The 18,966-nt window shown below is 50.3% G+C and overlaps 1 protein-coding gene and 1 long non-coding RNA gene across 3 annotated transcripts in view; one reads left to right on the top strand and one right to left on the bottom strand.

Moving 5' to 3' along the window:
• CNTFR (ciliary neurotrophic factor receptor) overlaps positions 1 to 18,966 on the top strand; it is a 421,418-nt gene that overhangs the window by 301,679 nt on the left and 100,773 nt on the right. The window lies entirely within an intron of this gene.
• The window catches only part of LOC310659622, a 325,082-nt gene continuing 316,674 nt past the window's right edge, over positions 10,559 to 18,966 (bottom strand). The window contains exon 2 of the long non-coding RNA XR_014502875.1: positions 10,559 to 10,689. This is a non-coding gene — a long non-coding RNA (uncharacterized lncRNA). The remainder of the gene's footprint in view (positions 10,690 to 18,966) is intronic.

Genomic DNA, 18,966 nt, shown 5'->3' on the forward strand with positions numbered 1-18,966 from the left:
TCCCAGGCTAAATTTAGATGGTTTGGGAGAGGGTGGGAGACGACAACAGCAGGAGGGGGAGAGAGGCAGGCAGAGGACCAGGATGTGAGCAAAGGCAGTCGCCCACATTTTGAGGCTCTTCTGGGCTCCAAATCAGTTCCCCAGGTACAACAAAGTGTTTTTTTAAAGGAAGGCATAAGCAAGGGAGACCAAGAGGGAGAATCAGGTAGCAGAGCATAAGAATATTCCTGCTGGATCAAGGCCCATCTAGTCCGGCATCCTGCCCTTGTTCATTCATTCATTTTAGTTGTTTGTTACATTTATGTACCACCGTTTTCTTCAAAGGAGCGCAAGTTGCTGTTCACGGCTCTCCGTCTCCCCATTCCATCTTCACAACAACCCTGTGAGGTGGGTTTGGTAACGAGATGATGGCCAACCCTAGGTCACCCAGTGAGCTTCATGGCTGAGTGGGGGATTCGAACCCAGCTCATAGTTCAACTCACTGACCAACCAGATGGGAAGCCTGCAAGCAGTGTGTGCACACCAGAACCCTTTGTGCTCCTGTGGTTTCCAACAACTGGTAGTTTCAGAAGCATCAATCATCCTGGCTAGAAGCCATCGAAAGCCCCATGAAGTTGTCTAATTCTCCTTTAAAAATGTTTGGATAGCTGCCTCCTGTGGAAATGAGTTCCATAGTTTAGCTGTGTGCTGTTTGAAGAAGGACTGGACTTTATCTCTTGAAGCCTCCAACATTTGGCCTCATTGGAGTCCACAACCTCCCAAGAGAATCTGTTCCACTGTCAGACAGGTCTTACTGTCAGAATTTCCCCCCTGGTGTTCAGTCAGACGCTCTTGTAATTTGAAGTTCTGGGTTTGAGTCCTCCCCTCCAGAGCAGGAGAAAACTAGGGTGCTCCCTCTTCCCTGTGACAGCCCTTGAGAGATTTCAAGATGGCCACTATATCTCCTCTTCTCCAGGCTGAACATACCCAGCTCCTTCAACCGCTCCTCATCAGGCTTGGCTTCCAGACCTTGATCATCACCTTCCTGCTCAGTTCTGTCTACACTGTCCAGGGTTTCAGAGGGAGGGTTTCTTCTAAGCCACATGGGAAGATGGGACAGTCCTGTCCTTGGCTGCCGTCCTGGGTGAGAAAGACGCTGGAATCCAAGACGCTGGAATCCAGCAAAAGCACCAGGAGGATGCCAGCGCCACATTCCGCACATCAAAGGGAGTGTCTGGCGTGTGAGATTCCTTTGCCGCTGGTGTGGCCTTTGAGGATCTGCCGAGTGGGATGCAAAGGGGTGTCTTGGCGGTCAGGAACGTTCCGCAGTTTGCAGAGGACAGAGTTCGAGGGGGAGAAGCTCTTCCCCCACCGCTGAGCGCCTGTAAACAATTCCTGTTGTTGTTTTCCGCGAATGCAATTTGCTGCATCATCCTCAGGGAACCTGATTCCACTTCTTCTTAAGAAATTAGCTGTCCCAGGCTGCGCGCCAGGGGCTGGCGGACCTCCTAGCTGGGCCGATTCCCCCTCATCAGGCGACCTCCGGGGACGTTCGTATTCTCATCCCAGCCTCTCCCGTTACTGCCTGGACGGGGCTTGTTTAACCAAAGGCGGGTTGCGATGCCGTTGGCAGCTGGTGGGCAGCGGTGGTGGTGGAGTTTAGGCTGGGTTGATCACCCCATATAACCCCTCTTCTCCCTTCCTCCCTCCCTCCCCAGCCCATCCATTTCCCAGAAACTTGTGAAGGGAAGGGTGAGCAGCAACCTAGATATTGCCTTCAGGAGAGGAGAGGGACACAGGAGACCTTCAGTGGCTTTAGAGGTTACAGGGCAATCGGTTCGGTTGTGGGGTGCAGGGTGCAGGGAGAAATAGGGGCAGGGACCCAGAAGTTGGCAGGCAGCTGGCCATATGGGAAGGTCATTAGCAGCCAACCCTCGCCGTGGGGACTCTCTCTCCACAGCGTCACAGCAATGAAGAACTGCAGAAGAGGCCGCTGGATCAGGCCAGTGGCCCATGTAGTCTAGCATCCTGTTCTCACAGTGGCCTCTGTTGTAAATAAAATCTGCCCTTTTTCCTTTATGGGGTATCCAAGAGCCCATATAGAGTCCTTACGTGGGTTCCCTATTGGTAGGAGAAAATCACAGAGGCCAACCAGAGAATATTGAGAAGCAAAGCAACTAGTAAACTTAATCTTTATTGACCTGTTGCAACAGGGTGCTCCCCTCACATGCAGGAGGACGGAGGAGGAACCCAAAACAATGGCACGCAAGGCCTTATATAGACATTTTAAATTCCCTGCCCTGGAGCTCAAGACCACCCCGCCATACATCCTACATACATCACAGAAGGGGTGTGACCCAAGACCACCCCCTACATACCTACATCACAGAAAGGGCAGTCTACAGCAGAAATCTGAGTGCTTTGTTTACCTCCTGTCTGCCAGGTTACCTGTTTAATGGTCACTTGATTGGATTGCCTGGGAAGCCTGGCCAGTCTTTTGTAATGATAAATACTTAGTTCCTGAGCCAGGTCAGACTCACACCTTATTCATATCTTAAATGTGCCCTTAAGGCAGGATTTGTGAAGGAAAAGACAATGGGGAGGCTTTTCCATTTTCCTTTGACCTTGCAGAGAAAACATTTGCTCAGTTTGGGAATCAAAATGGTTCCAGGTCGGTCTTCCTGTGCTGATCTATGTACGTGCTTGGTTGGTACACTTATGAACATTTAACATATATCTAAGACCTCAAAATTCCTATCACACCAAGCAGATGCCCCAATGGGGAACCCAAAAGCAAGACGCAAGAGCAAGGCCCCTCTCCCATCCTATCCTACAGAGCCATCCATAGCCCTCTCCTCCTCCATGCATTTGTCTATTCCTCTTTCAAAGTCATCCAAGTTGGTGGCCCTCACTGCCTCCGGTGGCAGGGAGTTCCACTGTCTAACTATGGTGCTGTGTGAAGGACTTTTATTTTACCTTTCCTGAGTTTTTCCTGCATTGTGGGGGGTTGGACTGGATGACCCTCGTGGTCCCTTCCAACACTGCCACTCCATGACTCCAACATGCTCTGGTATTGGGTGAGAAGGAGAAATAGTTGCCAAGGCAGGTGGCCACACAGGAGGTCCTTTGCAGTCAAACCTCAGCATGCAGACTTCACTGAGCCTCGAAGCAATAGATGAGAAGGTTGGTGTGCAGGCAAAAAGGGCATTTCCGGTTCCTCAGGTGGTTGGCAAGAGAATAAAGAGGAAGGGCCTTCCTTCCTTCCTTCCTTCCTTCCTTCCTTCCTTCCTCCCTCCCTCCCTCCCCCCCCCTCTCTCTCTCTCTCTCTCTCACACACACACACACACACACAAACACATGTGTTGTTTTTAACACTCAATTGGGAGCCGCCCAGAGTGGCTAGGGAAACTCAGCCAGATGGGTGGTGTATAAATAAATTGTTGTTGTTGTTGTTGTTGTTGTCGTTGTCGTCGTCGTCGTCGTCGTCGTTGTCATCAGCAGCAGCATCCCTGGCCATCCCTGCTCCTATAAGCTAAAGGCTGAAAGGGCCCCATAGTGTTTCTTGAACAACATAATGCAATAAAGGATTGTAACAAAGGCAGAGGAGGCAATGATTTTGAACAGCCCCGTTTGCGTTGTGGATGAACAGACCAGATTCACACACACACCCGGAAGCGCAGGGTCTTCAGTCATGAGAGCATCATGCCTGGTTGAAAGCTAACTACTTGGAAGCCCCTTTAAGCAAACATTGCCTGCAGTCAACAGAAAGCTCAGCTGGAGAGAGCAGAGCAGAGCTGGGAAAGGCAGGCAAAGTTATCTTCCGCAATCGACCAGGAGTTGCCTGGTGAGTTCAATGGCCAGCGTGGCCCCACCACCACCTCAGCTGCACTTCCACATGAGCTGAAAACTGCCCTCAGCACTTGATTTTCTTGAAATTGCAATTCTAGGCAGGGGGGAAATTCATGGAGACTCGAAAGGCAAACTACAGCTGCCTTTAGCCATCGCTGATGCATTCCCCACGTCCAGATTTAAATGGATGTCAGATATTACTCGATTGCCAGCAGTTCGGCGGGGGGGCGGAGGAAGCAAAGGGTTCGGGGAGATCAAGGCCTTCTCATCAGTAGTGCCTTCCAGCACTGAGCGTGTGGATGGCAAAGACCCACACAACACAGCGCAGCGCTGCAGATTCCAGAATGAGCAGCCCACCTCCTTCCTAGGAATGCGCCGCTCTTGGGCAATTGGCATGAACAACGCTTTCTGGATTTGAAATTCAGAGGAAGACAGGGGTTTTAAAAAATAACATAAGAAGAGTTTGCTGGATCAGACCATCTAGTTCAGCCTCCCAGAATCCTAGAACTGTAGAGTTGGAAGGGACCCCAAATATCATCATTCAACCCCCAGCAATGCAGGAATCTCAGCCAAGGTATCCTGTTTTCGCTTTAACCAAAGCGATGCCTTTGGGAAACTGACAAGCAAGGTTTGAGCACAACTCTTCCCTCCTGTAGCTTCCAGCAATTGATTTTCAGAAGCACTGCTGCCTCCAACTTTGGAAGCAAAGAGCCCTCCTGGCTAGTATCCATCGATAGCCCTCTCCCCCTCCATGAATTTGCCTAATCCTCTTTTCTTTTTCTTTTTTCATTTAATCATAAATAAATAAGAATAAAAATGTGCACCCCACCCCTGAGACCATCCCATTGTAACTATCCAACCTTCCAAAATGTCAACACCTCTTGCAATGGTTTGACCCCTTTCTGTTTTGGAGGTCCCAAGTCGCAAGAGGGTTAGATTGGTCCTAACTAGGGCCAGGGCCTTTTCAGTACTGGCCCCAACTTGGTGGAATGCTCTGTCCCAAGAGACCAGGGCCCTGCGGGACTTGACATCTTTCCGCAGGGCCTGCAAGACAGAGCTGTTCCGCCTGGCCTTTGGTTTGGACTCAGTCTGACCCTTATGTTTCCCTCCCCTTATGGTTTTGATCTATTGGCTACTTTTAAAATGAGGCTCCCAGTGGGAGACCTGAGCTCCGCCATGTGGAGCAAGGATATTTTTGCCACCCAGCAGGAAAGGTGGGGGCTTCACCTTGGGCCAAAGTCATGGTGCAAAGGTTAGGGGGGAGATGCAAGGGGGAACTGTCCATGTGTTGCCAACTCAGCGCTAGCTGAGGGGTGGGGAATGTTGGTTTGGGGCTGCAGAGGAAGCTAAGCATGGCATTTAATTATGACTTGCCACTGAAGCCTTGCAAGGTCATTAATGATCTCGTAAAAAAAAAAGAAGGTTCAATAAATGCTGTCTCTTGGAGGGGCTCCCTGGTCACCTGCCCGGTGCCCAACTGCATGACGGGTCAATGCGAGGGAGTGAAGAGCCGGGTGCAAATCATCCTTGCCCATTTAATCGCATTGTTTATCAACTATATAGCATTGTTAAGTGCACTTTGCATTTCTTATCCTGCTTGCCCTCTCAGGAGCCCTGGAAAGTGGTTGGGAATCATAGCAGCTCATGGCATCGTGGAATTGTAGAGTTGGAGAGACCCCAGAGGGTCATCTAGTCCAACCCCCTGTGATGCAGGAATCACACAGCTCAGCTGAGGCGCCTCTGTTCAGTATCCCTGATCCAAGGACCATTCTGGATCTCAAGGCCATTGATTTGCACACAAGTGTGTTGTCTGCTCTCTCCAGGATTCCTATACAGTGGTACCTCAAGTTACATACCCTTCAGGTTACATACACTTCAGGTTACAGACTCCGCTAACCCAGAAATAGTGCTTCAGGTTAAGAACTTTGCTTCAGGATGAGAACAGAAATCGTGCTTCGGTGGCGCGGCTGCAGCAGGAGGCCCCATTAGCTAAAGTGGTGCTTCAGGTTAAGAACAGTTTCAGGTTAAGAACAGACCTCCAGAACGAATTAAGTACTTAACCTGAGGTACCACCGTACAGTCATACCTCAGGTTACAGCTGCTTCAGGTTGTGTGTGTTTTTTTTTGGGTTATGGACTGCCAAAACCCAGAAGTACCGGAACGGGTTACTTCCGGGTTTCAGCAGTCATGCATGCGCAGAAGCACTAAATCATGCTTTGCGCATGCACAGAAGCACTGCGCAGAAGCACTTGCAACCCATGTGTGTGCAGACATGGGTTGCGAACGCTTCGGGTTGCAAATGTGCATCCTGCATGGATCACGTTCGCAACCCGAGCGTCCACTGTAATTGGGAGTCTTCCTGTCAGGCATGAGAATTGAGGGCCGGGTCTGTTGTGCACATATCCTCATTTTATCCTTCCAACAGCCATACCGCTTTCATCCGTGGAGGCAGGGCATAGCCATTGTGGCTAGTAGCTATCGGTAGCCCTCTCCTCCATAGATTTGTCCAATCTGCCACGGACCCTTTGGCTGTGATTCCGGCATTGAAGGGGGTTGGACTAGATGGCCCTTGGGTTCCCTTCCAACATTATGATTCTGTGAGGCTATAATCGTCTTTTAAAGGCATCCATATGGGTGGCCAGCACTGCCTCCTGTTGGAGGGAGTTCCACAGCTTGAAGGTGGGCTACATGAAGAACTTGTGTGCAAAAGGGCTCCGCGCTGACTCCTTGCGGGACCCTTGGATTTGGGACCGGACCTGGACCATGTTACTCGGGTTACCCCTGAGCCCAGCACACAAGGGACCCCAGGGTCATCTAGCTCAACCCCCTGCAATCTTTTGCCCTTGGCTCTGATCGGTAGATCTTGGATTTCTGGTAGCAAGTGCTTGACTGATCTGCAGCCTGCCCTCTCCCCACCCCCGGTTTCAGGCTCGCTAGCAAATTCTTATGGCTACGGAATTGCGTGCTGCTGAGAAACCCCAGCTGAGGTCCTGCTCCTTCCTTGAGCACTCTCTGACAGGCCACTGTTAGAATCCCTGCTCCGTGATTGCAGTCATGGGATTGTTGTCTTTCCCATGACGGTGTATGTTTTGACTCCACAGAGTGGGAAGTGACGGAGACAGGGTGTTTATGTTACTGTGTTCCTTGAAGTGGGACTACTGTCCTTTGTTCTTTGCTGTCTGATGCTAGAGAGAGAGGGAGCCATGTTGCAGTGCTCCGTGTGTGTTTATATGTAAATAAAGTAGATTAGCCAAAATGCTGAGTTGCTGAGGTCTGCCACACAAGTTGCGCAAACTCTGCGGATCCCTAAGTGTGCCGGTGTCGGTTGGCATCAGTCACTGTGATGTTCAGGCAGAAGAAAGCTTTTGAAGTTCCCGATCGACCAGGAGGGAGAGAACATGCCAGTCGGGCATGTGTCTCTGCCAGGTTCCTACTCGAGTGTAGGTTGAACTCCTGACAGTCACCCCTTCCCAACCTGGTTTCCATTCAGCGCAAACAGTGACTAACCTCGCAAGGCTGTGCAATAGAATGCAGCAAGTACACATTCTGCACTTTTGAAAATTAAAAGTGCTGTATAAATGATATGCAGCCATAACCGAAGCCTTTTAAAAAGTAACGCATTACGGTGTGCCACAAATGGTCCTAGTGCAAGGTGTGAACATAAATTAGAGGTGGCCGTGAAAATAAAACTATCACCGTTGTTTATACGATGGGAGTAAGAGGCGAGTTTTGCTCTCCGCTGCCTTTTAATTCAGTTTTAATATCTGGCTGGTCCAGGTGTTTGGGCAGGGAGGACTCCTGAAAGGTCAGCACAGCCCCGAGGCATTTGGGGTGATCGAATCAACATAGAACCATAGCATCCTAGAATTATAGACTTGGAAGGCACCCCAAAGGGCATCTAGCCCAGGGAAGGAATCACAGCTAGAGGATCCTTGATGTGATGGCCTGGGTCTCGGTCTCAGACTCGGAACCAGAGGGGACTCAGTCTGCACCGCATCCTTTGCCTCAGGCATCATCTGAACCAAGTCTGGGGCCTGATCCTGAAGAGTCCCAGTCTGCACAGGTGTCCCTGCAACAAACCCCAGCTGGGCTGAGTCCGGGGCCTGAGCCTGCCCTGGCTCCAGATGCGGGGATGACCTTGTTGCCTTCAGCTGGGCCATCACTTACAGCTGCTCCACTACCAGTTGGGTCAGGGGAGGCTGAGGCGGCCCCTGGGTCTAGTCACCCACCGACGTCTCCTGAGCTGCAGAGACTGAGGTCTGAGAGAAGGAGAGACCTGAGTACTCGCAAGAGGAGTGCTCGCCTTTGGTTGAAACAGGGAGGTGAGTTGCCAGGGGATCAGGACCGGCCATTACCCCGACAAAGATAAAAGGCTTTTGTACCCCGCCCCAGGTTGCGGGAGCAACATTGCTGTATGCCAGAACCTGCCCAAGATCCTGTGCCTGACCTTGCCTGGTTTCCTGCCTCGTGTCCTGCCTTGGCCCTGTCGGACTGACTTCTAGTGGAACCTTTGGATTCAGGACCGGTCCTGGACCACGTTTCATGGGTTACCCCCAGGGCCATCACACTTGACAAATGGCCATGCAACCTCGGCTTAAAAACCTCCAAGGAAGGAGAGTCCATCACCTCCCACGGGAGACGGTTCCACGGTTGAATAGCTCTTACTGTCAAGAAGTTCTTCCTAAGGTTCAGTCGAATCTCCTTTTTGGAACCCATTGGTTTGAGTCTTTCCCTCCAGAGCAGGAGAAAACAAGCATGCTCCCTCTTCCAGGTGACAGCCCTAGAGATATTTGAAGATTTCCTTTCTCTTCTTGGTCTCCTCTTTCCCAGACTAAACATCCCCAGCTCCTTCAACCATTCCTCATCAGGCTTGGTTTCCAGACCCTTGATCATCTTGGTCACCCTCCTTTGCACACATTCCAGCTTGTCAATAGGTGGGGAGACAGAGCCGCACTTTCGCCCAAGAAGAAAACTCTTAGAAATAAACACCATCATCTAGAAGCCAAGCATCGACCCTGAGCTGCCCAACCACAGGATTTTGCTACACACAGGGCTTGTTTTCTAGAGCAGAGGGAGCTAATGTCTCGATTGGAGGTCTGGCGCAGAGACCCCTTTTCTTTTGATGTGGGAGAGGAGCGAAACATTTCATTGATTGCTGCAATCATATCTCGCCTTTTCTCCAAAGAACTCAAAGCGTCTTATAGTGCTCCTTCACCCCATGTTATCCTCACAGCAACCAGCGCCTAGACAGCTCAGTTGGCTGGAATGTGGCGCTGATAATGCCAAGGCTGCAGGTTCAAGCCCCCCATATGAAACAGCCGCATACACCTGCATTGCAGAGGGTTGGACTAGATGATTCTCAGGTGTCCCTTCCAACTCTACAATTCTATGATTCCGTAAGGTAGGTGAGGCTGAGATCGACAAACTTTATGCCCAAATGAGGATTTGAACCCTGGTTTTTCCCAGGTCGTAGCCTGGTGCTCTAACCACTGCACCACACTGCCTACCCACTTCCGGATTGCAGACGGCTGCTTAAACACCCCTCAGAACTTCCCTGCTTGGCTTCTGCTGGCTGAGAACAGAAAAGATTCCTCTCTGCTTGGAAAGGGGGAGGGGGAAATCTTCTGCCGTCTCCAAAATTTGCTTTTTGAAGAGCTGCTGCACATTGGACAGCCCCTGGTCAATTTCCTCATTAGCCAGAGATCAGGAGAGCTCCCTCTCATTACTGGGAACGGCACTTGTTATTTCCTCCCCTGACTCCTTCCTTTCCGTCAGGCTTCCTCCTCATTGCCTTCCTGTCTGCTGCAGACACCTTGACAATAAATGCTGCCCTCTCTGGGTCTCTCCGCCTGTCTGCTTCCGCCAAATAAACTCCGGAGCGCAAAGGACCTCATCAGTAGGCAAGGATGGAGGAGCCTGGGGGGAGCAGTATGTGGAGCACTTGTAAGAAAATCAGATCCTGCCCATGACCCATCTAGTCCAGCATCCCGTTCTCAAAGTGGCCAACCCAATGTCCTAGTGGTCTTAAGAAGCATTGCTTCTGCTTCCCACTGCTTCTGCCTAGAAAAGCACAAAAAGTGAAAATCTGGTCAGTTGGCCACCTTTGGAAAACCCACCTTTCTTTTTTTTTCTCCATGTCCCTCTGGCTGAGGATACTGTTATAAGAAAAAAAACTGCTCCTTTTTCCCTTATGGGGTATCTAAGAGCCCGTATGGTTTTCCCAGTAGTGATGTATGCAAGTGAGATCTGGACCATAAAGAAGGCTGATGGCCAAAGAATGGATGCTTTTGAATTCTGGTGCTGGAGGAGACTCTGGAGAGTCCCATGGACTGCAAGAAGATCAAACCTCTCCATTCTGAAGGAAATCAGCCCTGAGTGCTCACTGGAAGGATAGATCCTGAAGCAGAGGCGCCAGTACTTTGGCCACCTCTTCTAATGAGAAGACTTCCTGGAAAAGACCCTGATGTTGGGAAAGATGGAGGGCACAAGGAGAAGGGGACGACAGAGAACGAGATGGTGGGACAGTGTTCTCGAAGCTACCAGCATGAGTTTGACCAAACTGCGGGAGGCAGTGGAAGACAGGAGTGCCTGGCGTGCTCTGGTCCAGGGGGTCACAAAGAGGCGGACACGACTAAACAACAAAGAGCCCTTACAGAGTCCTTATGTAGGTTCTCTATTAGTAGGAGAAAATAACAGAGGCCAACCAGAGAATATTGAGAAGCAAAGCAGCTAGTAAGCCTGATCTTCATTAAACTCTTGCAACAGGATCCCCCGCTCACCCCACGCAGGAAGGGAGGAGAGGAACCCAGAACATTGGTGTGCAAGCTCTTATATAGACTTTTGAAATTGCCCACCCTGTAGCTCAAGACCACCCCCCAAAACATCATCCATACATCACAGAAAGAGGTGGTCCCCAGCAGAAATTTGCGTGTGTTGCTTCTCTCCTGTCTGCCAGGATACCTGATAATGCCTTATCTGATTGCCTTTTCTGGGTAGCCTGGCTATTCCTTGGAGATGGTAGATCCTTAGTTCCTGAATCTCTTCCGCATATTGAGAGTGTGCTCAGCTTAACAGACACTTGCCAGGCTGTATTTACAGGGAGGTGTAAGCCCCTACAGTCCAAAGACCATTGGAAAGCTTTTCCCATTTCCTTCCTCCTTGCAGAGAAATATCTGAGGTCCATTTGGGAGAGTCAAAATGGCTTCAGGATTGTTCTCCTGTACTATTTCAGACACGTCGTTTATATACCTATGTATGTGTTTGCCTTGTACATTTATGAACATTTATTTTATATATATGAGACCTTAGAATTCCTACAACAATGCCCTTGGCGTACAAAAGGGCTTCTTCGCGATTGCCATCATCGGCAAGCGATCAGATAAGAACTAAAACCGTCCCTCCCATTAATGTGGCATGTCTAATCTCTCATCCAGTTAATATCCTCCGTGCTGGGGGCACAGCCAAGGGCTAAATCCTGGGAATTAGTTTTCGGGCAGGAAGAGCAAAGGGAAATGACGGGGGACAGGGGGCTAATTGTAACTCCGTCCCCGTATGGGAAGGCTCCATAATGCAGTAGAAGAAGAGGCCTCAGATGGAATCCCTGTCCTCTCCAGTTAAAAGACCTGGGGAAATAGGGCTGAGCCTTCAGAGAGACGTCGTTGTTTGGTTGGAGCTAATTTCCCAGGACAAGGTGGAGCAAAAGGCTGGCCCCGGATAAGGCAACCGCCAATGGATCTTGGCAGGTGGAGAGTGTCTTTGGACTCCTCCAGATTCCCCTTATCTGCTTGTGTGAGGCTTGCAGAGAGGTTAGATTATATCTGTTCTTTATTGAGCTTTCTTTCTGCTTTGTTGGCAGGGCGATTACAGTCATACCTCAGGTTGAAGTAGCTTCAGGTTGAGTGTTTTCGGGTTGCGCTCCACGGTGACCCGGAAGTAACAGAACACGTTACTTCCGGGTTTCATCACATGTGCAGATGCTCAAAATGACGTCACACGCATGCGCAGAAGCGACGAATCGCGACCCGCACAGACATGGGTTGCGTTCTACTCAGGATGCGAACAGGGCTCCGGAATGGATCCCATAAAGCTCAACCTCGGGAGATCCAGGACTGTTCACACAGCGAGTAGTTAAACTGTGGAACTCCCTGCCACAGGAGGCAGTGATAGCCAACAAGTTGGATGGCATCAAAAGAGGATTGGACAAATTCATGGAGGAAGAAAAGGCTATCGATGGCTCCTAGCCACAATGGCTATGCTCTGCCCTCCATGGCTGGAGGGAGCAATGTCAGTTGCTGGAGCCCACAGAAGGGGAGAGGGCTCTTGTGTTCGAATGCTGCTTGCTGGTTTCCCACAGGCACCTGGTTGGCCTTTGTGAGGACAGGATGATGCACTAGACAGGTGATTGGCTTGATCCACTTGGCTCTTTTTAGGTCCTTGTGGTTTACCCTGTTCGGGGACAGACCATCTGCCTTGCTGAATTTGCACTGGCAAGGGATACCTTTTTAAAACATTTTTTATTTTATTTTAACCCCCCCCCCCCATTCTTTATAATAACACTTTCATCCAGTGATCTCAAATAACTTACAAAAAAATCATTCAGTCGAAAATCTAACTATAGCTTGCATCAGAATCATCCTCCTGTTAGTTATATATAACAGTATATACTGTTGTCTCTAGTCATTTATCCTTCCCCCCCCCTTCCTCCCTTCCCTTTAAGCCCACCCCCCAAAACTTGTTCTCTCTTCAAATCTTTAACCATGTGCACAGATTATTCATTCTAATTTGGCTGCTTGGGTTGGCTCCCCCCCGTGCTATCCAATTCCTATAACTTGTGCATTTATTCAAAATCTTCTGACATTTGTTTTCCCATGTATCTTCCATCATTACCTCCAAATATATCAGATTGTGTATATTCAAAAACAATCATTCCATTTTTCCATTGTCTGTTTATCCTTTTCGTTCCATCCCGATGCAATAACAAGCATACCAGCTAAAATCATAATTTTATACCAATCTCTGGCAAGGGAAACTTGACCCAGGCCATTGAGAGGGTCTTCGGACCTCAACTGCCGCAGAAAAAGAGAAGATCCTGCAGTGAACTCTGGTGGCATTTGTTGTTTGCTTCCAGGCAGCCTTTTTGTTGAGCATTCATCTAGATTTCTTTGTAGGGAGGTCAGAGAAAGTGTCACTCCACACTTCCCACCACGTTATCCTGTCATTTGCCTTTTCTCTTTGCGGGGAAGTGGGTTTCTTGTGCAAGACTTGTGCCAAGTCAGCCTCTGGTTGGAATAGGGCTTGGGAGAGACAAAGGTTCAAATCCCCCACTGGGTGAACTTAGGCCAGTCGCTGCCTCTCAACTGAGCCTACCTCATAGGGCTGTTGTCAGGCTGAAACAAGGAAGGGGAGAACTAACACCTTGAGCTGCTTGGAGAAAAAGCTGGGATATAAACACAGCAAAGAAGTAAACAAAATTAAATTAAATAACAGAGAAACGGCCTGATTTAATTCCATTCTTAGCTACCACTCCTAATACAAACCGTCCAAATTCCTTTTCATTCTTTCTCACTTTACAGTATTACATGCTCACTCACTGCAATTCCTAAACTCCTTTGAATGCTCTGCAACACCAAATAACAACTTGTTTGTGCTTCCTTATATTTTACTGGGTTTCTGTTGCTAAATTATTGGCCTTTATCTGCTTCCACATCCCACGACTTCCTAACTAATTCTATCTTGCTTGGGCTCACGTTTCTAAAGCAATATGGATTCTCTCTGCTTCTAATCTGAAACATGTGAGTTGATTTCGATCTTGCACTCCTATTCCAGCAGCGCACAGCTCTGCTATCCTGCCCCGCTGGTTAGGGAAGGGAAGCAGCACCTTCTGGCCCAATTCTGCTGACGCATCGGCCAAATTTAGCAACCTGGAGGACGTTTGGTCACAGGAGAGGCTGCAGTTGGGCATGTGCAGAGTGCCTTTCATTCCTTCACTGCAGGTGCACGTAAGAGACAGGAGCAAACAATCATGTTGGTGAACTGTCCTTCATTGGAGGTTTTAAAAGAGAAGGTCTTCTATCAGGGATTCTTTAGCTGCGATTGCAAGGGGTTAGACTAGATGACCCTCAGGGGTCCCTTCCAACTCTGCAATTCTATGATTCTGTTCCTCACTAGGCTGGACATGTTTTCCCCCTGTTAAAGGTAAAGGGACCCCTGACCATTAGGTCCAGTCGTGACCGACTGGGGTTGTGGCGCTCATCTTGCTTTACTGGCCGAGGGAGCCGGCGTACAGCTTCCGGGTCATGTGGCTAGCATGACTAAGCCACTTCTGGCGAACCAGAGCAGCGCACAGAAACGCCGTTTACCTTCCCGCCAGAGCGGTACCTATTTATCTACTTTCACTTTGACGTGCTTTCGAACTGCTAGGTGGGCAGGAGCCGGGACTGAGCAACGGGAGCTCACCCCGTTGCGGGGATTCGAACCGCCAACCTTCTGATCAGCAAGTTCTAGGTTCTGTGCTTTAACCCACAGCGCCACCCACATCCCTCACTTTTCCTTAGGCTGTCCCTATTTTCATCGGAGAAATGTTGGAGGGTATGAAGTCATGTAACACCCAAGCCAAGTAGTTTAGTAACTATACAACCTTTAGAAGTTATCTGAAAGCAGACCTTTATAGGGAAGTTTCTTAATATTTAATGTTTAGTATGATTTTATATATGTTGGAAGCTGCCAAGATTGACCGGGGCAAGCACAGTTAGATGGGCTAAGTATAAATAATAAAATTGTTGTTGTTGTTGAAGAGGACATCTCAATTCTTACGGGAGGAATGTTGGAGGGTATGCAACTGGTGGTTTCAGAATGGGGGTGGTGGTGCAGTGATGTCATGGACTGGTTGGACACTGAGGGATTGGGGGGGCTACAAGCTGGTGAAGCCCCAAGGGAAGAAGACTCGGAGCGCAGGGATTCAGGGTGGGACGATGATGAGTGGTCAGAGGAAGAAGAGGGTAGGTGGCGCTTGGCATCTCTTCCAGTTCTATGATCCTGTTACCATCTTTCGGGAACTTCCTTGTTTGGGCCCCAGCTAACAAAATGGGAGCGGCTCCCCCCAGGCACTGCAGCCCCCTCCATCCCACTAGCAGCCCCCACCCCTGGAGGGAAGGATTCTGCCCCCCCCCCGAGTGGAGAGGCTGGCTGCCCCTGGTGAATGCCTCCTTACGACTATTCCGCAGCTCTGGCGCAGCCCAGGAGGACGGCAAGCCCAGGCTGCGCTCTGCCTAATAACCGCCTCAAATGGCTCCTAATTGACAGATAAAAACGTTGCTAACTCTGTTTCTGGGGAGATAATAGATGGCCGGGAGCAGCCGCGCCGTATGCAAGGCAGCCCTGATCAATTATTTCGACGCTGAAAATCCATAATCCGCTGACGTGCCATCAGAACAGTGGCATGTTCTGGCCGGCTGTTTGTTAGAAAGTTACTTAAATCACTCGGGCAGGCCGGCGCCGTGAGCTTCCTGGGAACCGTAGTTTCTGCGGCAGCTCTGATCAAGCTCAGCCTTTAATTTGCAGCATTTGCCTCACTGGGAGCCTGACTGCTGTCCTCTGGGAATCTTGCTCCTCAACCTTAGAAGCATGGGGTGCGGCTCCAGGTACCTGCTGAAGAGGGTAAGGCACTCTGCATTTGCTCAGGGGTGTCAGGGGTGCAGGCCCTGTGACCAGTAGGACTCTGCAGGACTGGGGCCTTCCTAAGTTTGTTCTAAAGAGGCAATGCGCAGCCGCACAGGCGAGGCAGATAGGTAACTAACTGCACCTGGTGTCAAGAGCCGGGAAGGGATATAAGGTCAGCATTTCCCTTCGGCTCTTGGCCACAGCAACACGTCTCCTGCCTTGCTGCGTTTGGCTTCTTGCTTCCTGATCCTTCAACCTCGGCTTTGTGACTCCTTGCTTCTTGATCCTCGGACCCTTCACTTAATGACTCCTTGCTCCTCGACCCTCAGACCCTTGACTTCGTGACTCCTTTCTTCCCGACCCTTGGACCCTTGACTTCATGATGCTCTGCTTCCCGACCCTCGGACCCCTGGCTTCTGGACTCTCGTTCATGCTCCCACCCCTCCATCTTGCCCCCGGTCCTGAGGTCCCCTGCCGGGACTTTGATCGCCCGTGAACCAGACTGTGACAAGGGGGTCCTTTAAGAGACGGTGCATGGTGGGAGGCAGGCTGGCGCTGCAGAGGATGAATAAGAGCCCTAATGCTATCTGCTTCCAAGCCCACCCCATGGTGCTCACCCTGGTATTTAAAGCCTGGAATGACTTGAGCCCCAAATCACAGCAAAAGTCCCTCCTAACCTAGATGCCCGGCAGGATGATACAGTCTGCAGGGGCAGAGACTCTTCTTGGAGACATAAGGGGCGATGGCTGGCGAGAGAAATGCCACCTTCTCGGCAGTGGCCCCCAAACTGAGCCATGTGGTTTCCGTTTTTTCAGATGGTGGGGAGAGCAAATTGAGCTGGCCCAGGGTGCCTCCATAGTCGCCAGGTAAAGCTAAAGGGACCCCTGACCATTAGGTCCAGTCGTGGCCGACTCTGGGGTTGTGGCGCTCATCTTGCTTTACTGGCCGAGGGAGCCGACGTACAGCTTCCGGGTCATGTGGCCAGCATGACTAAGCCGCTTCTGGCGAACCAGAGCAGCACACGGAAATGCCGTTTACCTTTCCACCGGAGCGATACCTATTTATCTATTTCCACCTTGACGTGCTTTCGAACTGCTAGGTTGGCAGGAGCAGGGACCGAGCAAGGGGAGCTCACCCCGTCGTGGGGATTCAAACCGCCGACCTTCTGATCGGCAAGTCCTAGGCTCTGTGGTTTAACCTAGTGCCACCCGCGTCCCTAGTCGCCAGTGTCACTGTAAATGTTGTTTTGGTGGTGGTGAAGCTCCACGTTGTCTGTCCATCCCGTTTCAAATTCGACACAGTTGCCTTGGCAGCCCAATATTGGCTGGCAAAGTGACACTGAGGCTTAAACTTTCCTTGGAAGCCCGGAGGCTCTCTCCGTATTATTGTGTCTGCAAAAAGAGCTCCCAGTCTCCCTTCTGCAGGCATGGCAAGAGCCCATCGCACGTCGCTCAGGAGTGGAGGGCAAAATGTATCACACTCATGAAATGCCCTCCTCAGTCTTATGGGCAGATAATTCTGTTCATTCATCCAGGAAGAGCAGTTGCCTCTCTGGCAATATTTGATTTGATGCGATCTGATCCTTGTTGTCTTTTGGCCTTTCTTGATCTTTGATGACCTTCTAAACGTTGCACTTCTGTTTGATGTGGCGCATGAAATTGTGCAAATAATCAGCCGCCTTTAGATCGAGGGGCTCGTGGGTGTTGGTTAAGTCCAGAGAATGACCTTGTGCGTGTCAGTTTTATTCCAACGCATCTCATGCTCTGTGCTGAATGAACCATGTGGGACTGTGAAGAAGGGTGAACGTGTGAAGCTGCCTTCTGGTTTGGGCCATTGGTCCATCTTCCCTGGTCCTGAATGGTGATGACTCTCAGATGTCTCAGTCTGAGGTCATAGAATCATGGAATTGTGGAGTTGGATGGGACACTGAGGATCATCTCCTCCAGACATCCCCAAACTCGGACCTCCAGATGTTTTGGGACTACAACTCCCATCATCCCTAGCTAACAGGACCAGTGGTCAGGGATGATGGGAATTGTACTCCCAAAACATCTGGAGGGCCGAGTTTGGGGGTTCCTGATCTAGTCCAACCCCTGCAATGCAGGAATATTCAGGTGCCCCATATGGGGATCTAACCTGAAACCTTGGAGTTATCAACACCACGCTCTAACCCAGGGGTCAGCAACCTTTTTCAGCCATGGACCGGTCCACCATCCCTCAGACCATGTGGTGGGCTGGACTATATTGGGGGGGGGTGAATGAATTCCTATGCCCCACAAATAACCCAGAGTTGCATTTTAAATAAAAGCACACATTCTGCTCATGTAAAAACACGCTGATTCTCGGACCGTCCGTGGGCCAGATTTAGAAGGCAATTGGGCCGCATCTGGCCCCCAGGCCTTAGGTTGCCTACCTCTGCTCTAACCGACTGAGCTATTCAGGCTCTCCTTATCAGCCCTACTATTTAAAATGCTTCCCTAACTGGAAATGAGACCAGTCTCTCCTCCAAGGAAAGCATGTGTTCTACCACTAGGTTACAACCCTTCCCAAAATGGTACCCCTTCCGGAGGAGAAAACACCCAGGCTTCCCTTTGAAGACCAAGGCAGGATGTGTGTGGAGCATTAAAGCCATCCATCATTTTTAAGGAAGACTTTAGTCGATGAATCTTTTGCCTTACCAGAGCCTGCGAAGAGCCTGCTAGAGCGTTGTAGCCTCCAGCTGTGAAAGCGCATTAACTTGTCGTGCATTAATAATCAATTAAATAGATCTGCATTTTGACAAAATCTCAAGATAAGCACCTTTTCAAGGAACTGAAGGGTATGTGGGATGACTTATAATTGGACAGATCAAATCCTGTGGTCCGTGTTTTGTGCCAGGAACTGCCCTTGTGGTGTGGGCCAGGTGTTGTCGGAGTGCCTCTCCTAACACCACTGACCATTCAGATCAGGCTGAATTCAAATTGAAAGCCAGGTGGAGTAGCTCTGTCTTACAGGCCCAATGGAAGGAGGTTAAATCCTGCAGGGCCCTGGTCTCATGGGACAGAACATTCCACCAGGTCGGAGCCATCACTGAGAAGGCCCTGGCCCTGGTGGAGGATAATCAGGCTTCCTTAGGGCCTGGGACCTCTAAACTAGGATTATTCATGGACCTTAAGGTCCTCTGCAGGGCAGACCAGGAGAGGCGGTCCTGTAGATACGAGGGCCCTAAGCCACAAAGGGCTTTAAAGGTCAAGACCAGCGCCTTGAACCTGACCCGATACTCCACCGGGAGCCAGTGCACCTGGTAAAGCACTGGGTGAATATGCTCCCATGGCAGGGACCCTGTGAGGAGCCTCACCGTGGCATTCTGCACCCGCTGGAGTTTCTGGGTCAGCTTCAAGGGCAGCCCCGCATAGAGCGAGTTACAATGATCAAGCCTGGAGGTGACCGTCACGTGGATCACTGTGGCCAGATCATGGCGAGAAAGGTAAGGGACCAACT

This window comes from Podarcis tiliguerta (genome assembly GCF_965153285.1).
Source record: "Podarcis tiliguerta genome assembly, chromosome: 11".
Taxonomy (NCBI): domain Eukaryota; kingdom Metazoa; phylum Chordata; class Lepidosauria; order Squamata; family Lacertidae; genus Podarcis; species Podarcis tiliguerta.